Raw genomic sequence first — 10,322 nt, 5'->3', positions numbered from 1 at the left:
GGTGCTTCCTGAATCAATCAACACTATTACCTTTTTCTTCTTGATTTGTCCTTCTATCTTGATGGTTTGAGGAGTGGTAATTCCCGCCAATGCATTACAAGATATGGTCGGATTTATTTGTTCTTCATCTAGGCTTTGTTCCTGGAGTATATCCTCTTCTTTTGACCTTTCTTGCTCCTTTTCTTCTTCCTCTTCACAATCTATGTAGAATAATTTCTTCTCAGCACACTTATGACCTTTAGTGTATTTGCTATCACAACTGTAACAAAGCCCTTTTGCTCTTTTTTCTTCCAATTGTTGTGGTGTCAACCTTATAGGTTGTGGAAGACTAGGGGCAACAACACTTCCGTCTTTATAGTTGTGAGTGGTATGCTTCCTGGTTGCCATAATTTTGCTTTCCATTTTTCTTGCTAACCTGAATGCCTTCTCTAATGAATCAGGTTCCCAAAGGCGAACATCATGTTGGATATTATCCTTTAAAGACCCTATGAACACATCAATCCTATGCTCCTCTGGAATATCTTTTACCCTTATGTTCAATTTTTGGAACTCCTCAATGTGCTCCATTATTGAACCCTTTTGTTTGAGACTTATCAATTGGCTAAAAAAAGTGTTGCTTTTTGTATCCTCATAATGTGCTATCAATTCTTCCGTAAAAATTGCCCAAGTGATAAATTGTTTACGAGAACAAAGCCATTGATACCATACAAACTGATTTGGTTCCAAATATAAAGTTGCCATACGTACCTTTTGTGTGTTTTGCACATTATTGAGATCGAAGAATTGCTCCATCTGTAATATCCATGTGGCGGGATCCTTGCCATCAAACTTCCTCATATCGATTTTTGGAATATGGTGGGTCTTCGATCCAACATTAGAGTCTATGGAATCATGATTAACATTTCTTTTGTTCACATCATGAGTTTCCTTTACAACCTTTTCACCATTAGTAAGTATTTCTTGTAGAAAATTTGTCAAATCTGTCTTCAAATCTGCCATGTCTGTCTTCAAATCTGTCCTCAAATCTGTCTTCAGATCATCCATCTTAGCTTACATGCCTTTTATCTTAGATTCCACGCCATTTATCTTAGCATCTGTTAGCTTTTGTGAGCGTGACATTTGTTGCACTTGTTCTTGTAATTTTGATATATCATGTAGCATTTCTTCCTCTTCTTCATGAGTCATGCTAGAGCTTTCAGGTTCCTTACTAGGTGTTTGCATTTTCTTTCCTCGGGGCATCAGTTACCGATAATAATGCTTTACTATGCCCTTTGAATTCCTTCAAACCAAGCTTATGCAAAAATAAAAAATAAAAACTACACACCTTTTTTTACTTTGTAGAAGCCTGATATTGAATCTGATGTATCTCTGTAATTTCGAATCATCCAGTTCTGAAATTGTGACCTGTAGTAGCCTTCTATGTCCTCTTTCCAATGCCACTAGTCTGATCCAAATTGGATTCTCCAAGAAGAGTTATGCACAATCTCCCGCAGTGACCTAATTATAGACTAGTTCAGTAGAGCAAACTTGTGTGAAGTGCCACGTGTCACTGTTTCAACCTTTGACTCTGAAAAATATATAAACGAAAACTACAGTCCGTCCTCTTTCTGTACCTTCTTACGAAATTTCAATCCGATGCTCAGAAAGAAAGTTATGACGATTTTCCCCAGGTCACCTATTTTGAGTGTAATTCAGGAGTCTGCAAAAAGACCAACTTCCTCAGATCATATCTCCGAAAATATAGCGCGAAAAGCTCTGAAATTCGGACCCAAGGTTCAGCGCCATTTCTTCTCAAATGGGTTTTTTTTGCGACTTCTGAAACGTCACAGAAAAAAACTTTATAGCGAAAATGCCACGATGACCTGTTTGGAGCAGCGAAACCCTAGAATCCAAAGCTCTGATACCAAATGTTATGAAACCAGCTCAAGAAAAGATAGAAAAGATAGATCAACGCCTTAGAATTTAGCCTCTTCGAGGGGAAACCTCCTTTACATTACATAAATGAACAATTCTTGGATGATTCAAATGACAAAACCTCCTTTCTATATATAGGAGTCTATGGAGTCACAATATAATCTAGCCGACCTAACAATAATAATATAAAGCCACAAAAATAACAATAGAGGGATTCTATGGGCACATTAATAACAATATGGGGGCAATGGGGGCACAACAATATAAATAAGGGGTATAACTACAATAGTAATGGGGTAATTACTAGTATTATAGGGACCCAACACTGTATATCAGATAACCCATTCAGGTGAAGGTAAAATCGTTGAATTTTCACCTCACGATGTTGTAATTAAGGACCTAAGAGATCCTAGACAGATTTTAGCTACTGGCATTGCTGATGATTCTACAAGGTTGTATAAGTTTCACAACTTTGGGTCATCAAATCTTCCCTCAGTATTTGTTTCTCATAATGATGAAGTGAGCAAACTTTGGCATGAGCGATTTGGTCACTTAAACTATCTCTCTCTTCAGAATCTATGTAAAGAAAATATGGTGACAGGTCTTCCAACGGTATCTTATAGAGATGGTGTTTGTTTCGGATGTGTACTCGGAAAACATCATCGGGACAGTTTTGAAAAACGTGCCTCTTGGCATGCCTCAGCCCCTTTACAGCTCGTGCATAGTGATTTATGTGGTCCACTTCCAGTTGCTTCATTCTCTGGCTACAAGTATTTCTTAACTTTCATTGATGATTTCTCCAGATGCACTTGGGTATACTTCTTAAAACTCAAGAGTGAAGTATTTAACATGTTCTTGGCCAACAAGGCCTTTGTTGAAAAGCAATTTGGACATCAAATTCTTAAGCTAAGATCTGATAATGGCGGAGAATATGTTAAAAACACATTCATCAACTTTTGCACTGAGAATGGAATTCAAATGCAACATACTGTTCCATATACTCCACAACAAAATGGTGTAGCTGAAAGGAAGAATCGCACCTTAAAGGAAATGGCTAATTGTATGCTTCAATCTAAAGGACTTAGTCTTAATTATTGGGCAGAAGCAATTAACTGTGCAAATTACATAATAAATCGCACTCCTACTAAGGTTTTAAAGAATATCACTCCAGAAGAAGCATGGAGCTCAAACAAACCAGATGTAATTCACTTTCGTGTTTTTGGAAGTGAAGCATGGGCCCATATTCCAGATGAGAAACATAAAGCTTTAGAACCAAAGAGTGAAAAATGTATTTTTGTTGGATATTCTGAAGATGTCAAAGGATATAGACTTATTCCACTTAAGTCCAAAAATGTTATCATTAGAAGATATGTAAAGTTTGATGAAAATATATCGGCCTGCGAGCCTAGTTCGGCGGATGTGCCACCTCTCCCTATCTCTTCTACTTTTGAAAATATTTCTTCTTCAGATGATGAAAGCGAGGATGAAAATCCTCCCCCACCTTCTCAGGATCCTCCTTCAGCTCCTCAACTTCCAAAATGGATATGTGCTACTTGGGATGCAGCAGGTGATCTTGCCGGTGATCCTACAGATTAGCGACGTACACGTTCTCAGTTCGAGAGAGCCTCTTCTTTACTAGCTCAAGCTTCAGTGAATTATGATCCTAACACCTTTGCAGAAGATTCAGGCCATCCAGATTGGGAAGTAGCTATGAATGAATAATATCATTCATTATTGGCAAATGATACATGGGATCTTGTTCCTCTACCAAAGGGACGAAAACTTGTTAGATGCAAATGGGTTTACAGAACCAAGTATGGACCAGATGGGAAAGTTGATAAACATAAAGCTCGTCTTGTTGCTAAGGTTTTTCACAAGTTGAAGGCATTGACTACACTGAAACCTTCTCCCCTGTTGCCAAAATGAACTCTATCCGCCTTGTTCTTTCCCTTCATTCTTCTTTCAAATGGGAAGTCCATTAGGTGGATGTTAAATCCGCCTTCTTGCATGGGGACTTGCATGAAGAAATCTGTATGGAACAACCTATTGGCTTTATACAAAATGACTCCAGCCTTGTATGTCGACTTAAGAAATCCCTTTATGGTCTCAAGCAAGCTCCTCGAGCTTGGTATGCCAAAATGGATAACTTTCTTTTAGAATCTGGCTTCTCTAGGTGTCATTCTGACAATATTGTCTACACCAAGAAAGTGGGCAAGTCTCTTATCATTCTTGTTCTTTATGTTGATGATCTTATCCTGACTGGTAGTGATCCCCACCTTATAAACCATGTGAAGTCTAGCCTTAAAAAGAAGTTTGAAATGACAGACTTAGGACACTTACATTATTTTCTCGGTCTTCAAGTCTTGCAATCCAAGGAAGGTATTTCCCTTTCCCAATCCAAGTATGCCTGTGATATTCTACGCCATTTTCACATGGAAGACTGTAAGTCAACCCCTTCTCCCTTTCAATCCGAATTCAAACTTTCAGTCACTTGTACTTCTCCTGAAGTTGATGCTACCTTATACCGTCAACTTGTAGGAAAACTTTTGTATCTAACCCATACTCGTCCTAACCTTTCCTTTGTTGTTGGCCTTGTTGCTCGATTTATGAAAAATCCACATGAAAGTCATTGGAAAGCAACTAAAAGAATACTTCGTTATGTTCGAGGTACAGTTCAATTTGCGATTCATTACAGTGCCGAAGCAGCTCCTCTATTGGTTGGTTTCACTGATTCCGATTGGGCTGGTGACCCTGATGATCGGAAATCTACTGCAGGTTATGTGTTCATTCTTGGTTCAGGACCTATTACATGGGCTTGCAAGAAACAAGGTGCCATTTCTCTTTCTTCAGCAGAAGCAGAGTATCGTGGTGCCATAGAAGCTAGTAAGGAAGCCTTGTGGCTTCGTCAGATCCTGTCAGAGTTTGGCTTTCAGCAGTAGCATTCGACTACACTTTGGTGTGATAATCAAAGTGCCATTTAGCTTTGAAAAGATCCAATCCAACATCAGCGCAGCAAACACATTGAATTTCACATGCACTTCATCAGAAAGCTCATTCACGACCATGTTCTTGAAGTGCAATATTGTTCAACAGATGATCAAGTTGCAGACATCTTTACAAAGGCTCTCACAGAGGCGAAGTTCACTAAACTTTGATTTATGGTTGGAGTTTAGGAAGTTGTCACTAAGGGGGGATAGGCTCTAGTGCCTCCTTCCTTCTCCTATTGTGTCATATTTGTAAATCCTTCAATCCTATCCCAAGTTGTTCTTAAGGGGGGATGTTAGGATATTCTGACACATAGGAAATAGTTAAGTACAACTTGGTCTAGTATAGAGTTAGGTATAGAGTTAGGTAAAGTGTGTTTTTTTACCATGTACATTTTGTAACTTACAATCCGACGGTCACGATATGTAGTGATCTGACGGTTCATTCTCTCCTCGGTATTACCGACACTTGATCCGTGGCTTAACACCTGATTGGTCCATGATTTCTATTTAAAGCGCATGGAGGGTCATTTGTAGGGTAATCCATCTATGAGAGAAGCATATGTAAATTTTAATTCTTTTATTAATAAATTGCCTGAAGTGGCCGCGTTGGCTCAGGTCGTGGACTGTTTCCCTCTTTGAGGGTTTTAACCACGTCAAAAGTACTGGTGTATTGATCTACGATCTGTTTGTGAGCGGTGTCCTTTGGTGTTCTGTCTGAGGAACTTACCCTGTAAATTCCTACAAAATCATCAACATTCACTCCCCAAACCCCACTCCCATTTACCAAACCCTAACCCTATACCCTATTCCCAAACCCTAGCTCCCACTTCCTATTTCTTCATTACATCCATTTCATTATCAAAACCCTCATCTACATTCATAATACTAGTTATTCCCCTCATTCCCTGAAAGAAACCAACATTCACTTCCTATAAACATTATTCACCCTCATATTTTAAAATATCTTCATACTCATTAGCTTTCACTTCAAATATATAAGCATGGAGACAGGTTCAGAGAATGAGAGGGAAGAGGAAACTTTCAATGATTCTTCCTGAGAAGCTCATGTACCAAGAAAACCACATAAAGGAGGAAAGATCATCCAAGAGGAGCCCACCACTCTCACAGAATTACTTGCTTGCCCTCTTGCTCTAACTTGCTTTAAACACCAGTCTTGTTATCAGTTTTGTGAAATGGTAGAGAGGGTGAAATATCATCATGAGTTTGCTTGGTTGTTTGTTCTTCATCCTCACAATGGCCAGGTGAACCTTGCTGGTGTCTCTTTCACCTTGACACCTAAAACCATTACAGCAACAATAGGCATTCCTAATGTAGGTGAATAGTGGAATAAGGGGCAACATGTGGGCAGAGAACATTATGAGCCTCACACTAAGGCTAGATATCACAGGCAGATCAACAGGGTTTTCCCTTTCAAATACTTGTAGAACATCTATGCTCCTCTCATGAAACTCATCATCAAGTATTTCACCTGTGAAGGGAGGTTTTCCTGCCTATATACATATCATGTCATATTATTGATGCATTTCACAAGAGTGAGGATGATGAACCTCCCATATTTTATATGCAATAATATTGAGAAGATGGCTCTCTATGTGCAAAGGAAACCTTTTCCTCAACAGTTCAACAACATTTACCACTTCTCACTGATTAAAAGTGTTGTCTTGCATCAACTAAGCTTGTTGAACATACCATGGGATACCTTCATTGCACATGAGATTTTCAAAGGCCCTCAGGTGATTCCATTAGTGCCTAAAGAGGAAGGAGGACCTTCAAGACAACCATATTGTCATGCGGAAAGAGTCAATTTTGCGGACAAAACCGACCTCCCTAGAAGCTAAGGCTTTCTAGTGACAAAAAAAACAATCAAGCACTATCTTTCCCTAAATATGCATTTAAAATACAAGCAACCAAGTGTTTAAAGCATACCTTTAGTCCAACGCTGTTTGTAGCAGCCAAGCCTCTCCGATCCAGATGAGCTCCTCCTTCTCCTTGAAGCCTGCATTCACTAACAAGCAAACGATTACATAGCACCTGAATAACTCATATAATAAAACATATTCATCATAAAGACCAAGGAGTATATGAAACAAATTATATATAACAACTTGTTGAGAAAAATGAACTTAATTGTATTAATTGGAAACAAAAGAAACCATTAAAACCAGTGCCTTGCTGTTGTGCAGGTCCCTCCCAGGGTCCAGCAAGAGTTCTCCTTTACTTTGATCAGCTCACCCACTTCCAAATGAAGCTAAGAAAGGATTGGAATCTCTCCTCTCAAGCTCTAAAATGGAGTCCTAATTTCAACAGCATCTACCCTTAGGAATGTTCAGCTTTCAACCTCTCCTCCCTCTAGCCCAATGCTTGTATTTATAATGCTTTGGAGGAAGTTAATCAAGTCCACCATCAATGGGATAAGCCCCTCTTTCAATGGGATAGCTCCCCTCTTGATGGGATAAGTTCCTCTTTCTTTGGGATGCGTGAACCATCTGGAGGCGCTCAATCCACGTCAAACCATCTTCTAGAATGCTCTAGATTCGACCACAAGTAACTTTTTTGAAGCAAAACTTGCGCCTTTTGACCTTTACAGGAGTACGCACCCACCCCTTTACAGACAGAATGTACAAGTACGCAGGTATTATGAACTTGAGGTGCGTACACGCAGGTAAGGATAAGAGAAACTGCGTAACCAGAGTTATATTGACTTTTAAGGACTTTCTCTCTTTCTTGGAGTTTGACATGAGGAGCAGAGGTATAAGACTTGCCAAGGAGGACAGTATGACAATTGATGGAGCCATACTGACTGCAAATAGTCATGGTGACAAATTTTAGTGTAACACATATGTTCATGAGACTGAAACTACAGGTGTACCAGTATTTTTCACCTATGAGGGAGGCACTAGGAGGCTTTTTGCTGCTGCCAAGCAAGTACTATCTCCACCAGAGGTGGAAGGGGTCTCGTTTTCTTCACCAGACCATAGGAAAATGCTATCTTCACCAGGGTTGAAGGGGGCTTTGCCTTCTTATCTAGATGAACATGTACAAGGTAAAGGTAAAGGAAAGCAACAGATGCATGAAGAGGGCCCTACTGAAAGGAAAGATAGGGATTTTGTCTTGGTTGAGGAGGATGACACTGATTGGTGTTCTCAAAGCTCAAAAATCAAAGAAATGATTATCAAAGAGAAGGAGGCTGAAATAAAAGCCTTATCTCTTGATCTTGAGAGGGCCAAATGGATTATCAATTTTCTTGAGCAAGAGAACAAGCAACTAGAAGACAAGAAAGCTATTATGGAGCTGCAAACAATTAGAGAAAATAGGCAAGTTGCAAAGAGAACAAAAATCAAAATGACATCCATTGAGTAAGAAATTGAGGCTGACCGAGAATTATGCTTAGAGAGGGCAAACATTCACCTGGAGAAATTGCTTGAGAAAGCCAACAAAGAGAAGTGGCCTACCACTACCTAACCCGAAACAAAATTTGCAAAACAAGGGTGAAGAGGTTAAAGGCTAAGATAAAAAGATATTTGAGAAGAAAAAAAGAGCAAGATAAGCTCAAGATCTTGGTTGAAGCATCATCGGCCCAGTAAAGCACCTAAAAAGGATCACTCATGCCAAATTTCAAGGAATTTGGAGCATTTTTTGTCATTTTTGAAAATTTTGAAGTAAAAAACAGATTTTTTTTAGCAGTTGCACAGTGCCACCGACACTAAGTGGGGGCATCCATTTGAAAAAATGTTTGCATTTTTGGAATCAGCATGAAAAAATATGTATGCTTGGAAATGGCTGAGAATTTTGGACAAGTTTTGGCTCTCCAAAAGGGAAAAAAACACCCAAAAAAAGCCCTCTTTTCCACTTTTTCACCACACAAGAAGCAGTCTTGGGAGATTCCATTTTGGGAGGGGCAAATGGACTCCAAATCCAAAAATTCAAGTTGTTCTAGAAAGTAGATTCACCAAGCTTTCCAATGAGCTATTTTGAACCTGATTTGGACTTTAGGATGCCTTCCAAAGTGGCCTAGAAAAAGCACTACGCATAGGATCAGTGGCGCTGTGCATAGGAGGAATTTTGCCAGTTTTGCCCGATTTTCCAGAATTTCTCCCAGTTTGACTATCAGTTGACTTTTTCTCTTCTCCTTGGTAAATTTGTAATGGTAAATCATGTAAGATGATGTAAATTTGATGAAAAATTACTTAATGGAGTAGATACATCAGTTAGAGGTGGTTTGAGGTTGAATGAATCAGTTTCCATAATTTTAGAGGCAAGCTCTTCCACTGCCTATTTTCTAGTTCCTAGTTTAGATGTTGTTGAAATAGCTCCTTGACTCATGGATTTGACCCCTAATGGCTAGCATAGGTGGTTTGATGCCTATATCATGTACTTTCTTAGTCATTTCTAAAGGTTGGACTCTTGTGGATGCATTGAGCTTCATTGTAAATCACTTCTACAGTTTGGCAAGGAAATGAACCAGGGTTTTGCAGCATTTTGTGGGATTCTTGTGGTAATTTGTCTTGGCATTGTTCCTTCCTTTGTTATTTAGTTTCCCTTATGTGTATATGTGCCAGAATCTATTTCTTTCTTCATAAATAAATGAATCAATATAAATAAGTGGAATCCATTGATATTCAATGCTCTACTTTGAGGATACATTTAGTTTTTAATGTTTTCTATTGTTTGAAGAGGAATCACGAACCTTGCATGCCCTCTCCAACTCCTCACTGGTCTTAGACTTACCATCACATCCAATTCAAAGTGCCAAAACACTTGCCTACCTCGCCCCACAGAAACGCCTGTAAATCTGAGTTGATTTCCTGGACCCAAAGCTGCCTTCCTCATTTGATCCAGCAACCAACCATCAAAATCAAACAAAATCCTCTGACCTAATGTACCTAGCCTAAAATCAGCAATTATTTTCAGTCATCTCAAGCCCTAAATGTCATATTATCATTGATATCGACAAGGAGAGAGCCCTCTCCCGACCTGGTAGGGCTAGCTACTAGGTTAATCATGGTTTGATGTTAACCTACACGTACCTTTCTTTAGCCTAAGGTAGATTTAGGCCCTAAAAGCTTCTATTGCATTGAAGTTTATGAGTGAATTTTGGCATCCTAGTTGATACTTAGTTGCATTAGAATAGTGTGCATACTGCATGGTGTGAATTAGTTGGTGTCTTTGTCAACTTTGAAGAATAGTGTAAAACATTCTCTTCTTACATATGTATGGAAAAGAAAAATATTGCATTTTATTTCTTAGAACCCTTTTTGAAATAAATATTTTTATCAAAGAAAGAGAGTTACATCTCATGTAATTACATTTTCTTATTTTTATTTCCTTTATTCCAAAATATCACTCGTTTAAATTCCATAATGCTAACTTAAATGATAGAAAAGTAAATTAAATGCTTAA

Source organism: Pinus tabuliformis, chromosome 5_2 (assembly GCF_031772625.1).
Source record: "Pinus tabuliformis cultivar Carrire ecotype Pingquan chromosome 5_2, CPIR1, whole genome shotgun sequence".
In the NCBI taxonomy this organism is placed as follows: Eukaryota; Viridiplantae; Streptophyta; class Pinopsida; order Pinales; family Pinaceae; genus Pinus; species Pinus tabuliformis.
This window is presented reverse-complemented; position numbering follows the sequence as displayed.